The sequence below is a fragment of the Arachis ipaensis genome, chromosome B3 (genome assembly GCF_059453495.1).
Source record: "Arachis ipaensis isolate K30076 ecotype BB chromosome B3, ASM5945349v1, whole genome shotgun sequence".
NCBI classification, from domain to species: domain Eukaryota; kingdom Viridiplantae; phylum Streptophyta; class Magnoliopsida; order Fabales; family Fabaceae; genus Arachis; species Arachis ipaensis.
The window spans coordinates 41,783,573-41,785,165 of NC_142438.1; positions in this window are offsets into that span (position 1 = coordinate 41,783,573).

Below are 1,593 nucleotides of genomic sequence, written 5' to 3' on the forward strand. Positions count from 1 at the left end.
TTGGATCAAATGATTTAAGATTACTAAATTAACCAGTCAAGGAAGCTGGATGATACTAAAGGTACCACCTTCATATAGAATTGAAAAGCAGTACAACCAAAAATGATAAAAGCGCAAAATATTAAATAAGGATACTCAAATCAACTATAGCACCCAAGTTATTTGAATTGGCAACAAACACGTACTCCTTACCTTGTAAGAGGGAAAAAATAGGGGAAAATAGTGATAGTTACGATTCTTAAAAAGAAAAGAAAGGGTGAAATATAAGATTTTGTCCATGACGGAGGAAAAATGTTGGTAAAGATTTTCACAAAAATTCGCGTTGTAAGTATAGTCTAAACCGACAATTAAACTTCAATCAATATTTAAATTGTTTGTCACTTAAGCAAATCCAATAAAATTAACCGAAGTATTTAAACCTCGGGTCGTCTCTCAAGGAATTGCAGGGAAGTGTAGTTATTATTGGTTATGGGAAAGTATATTTTTGGGATTTGAAATAAGGAACAAGTAATGTAAATAACAAGGAAATAAAATAACAACTAAGAAAAGTCCTAGCAAGGATTGAGAATTGGAATTCCTATCCTCATTATCATCATAAATTGTGATGGTAATTGCCTTTTACTTTCACTTAGTCAACCTCTAACAATGAAGGAAAGTCAAGTGAGCAAAATCAACTTAAGTTCACAAGTTCTAATCAAAGACTAGATTTAGTGAAGCCTAAGCCAACTAGCAAGTCTCAATCACTAATCAACAAAGGAATTTTGATAACTCAAGAGTCTCTAATTGATCAATCCAAGCTAAGAATATAAAAATCTAATTTAAAATCCAACAAAGCATTTTATCAAACACTTGGAAGGCATAACATATAACTATAGAAAAGTAACAAGGAATATTAAATTTAAACAACCAATTACAAGCATCAATAACACAAATTGAAGAAATCAATCATAAATATGGAAACATAAATTGCATTAATATGGATCCAAGAAAACATATATAAGAGTTCATAAACTAAATTGGCAACATAAAGGAATCAATGATAGAAGTAGACAAACCAAAGTACTGGAACAAATAAAAGTAGAAGAGAAATTAAATTAAAGTAAAGTAGAAATCTGAATTTGAGAAAAGTTAAACCTAAAAACCCTAAAACCTAGAGAGAGGAGAGAGCCTCTCTCTCTAGAAAACTACATCTAAACCTAATAATTGTATATGAATGTTGTGAATGAATAATTCCCCCTTCCAGCTCCACTCTACAGCCTTTAATCAGTATTTTCGGGCCTAAAACTGGGTCCAAAACAGCCCAAAAATTGCCCCCAGCATTTTCTGTTTAATGCAGCACGTGACGCTCTGTCACACGTACGCATCGGCCACGCGTACTCGTCGCTTGAATGGATTCCTGGTCACGCGTACGCGTCATCCACGCATGCGCGTCGTATGTTTGCTGCACTGGTCACGCGTTCGCGTCACTCATGCGTGCGCGTCACTACCAGCTTCTGAAATTTCCATTTGCTTGTGTTCCTTCCACTTTTGCATGCTTCCTTTCCATCCTCTAAGCCATTCCTGCCCTATAAACCCTGAAACACTTAACAAACA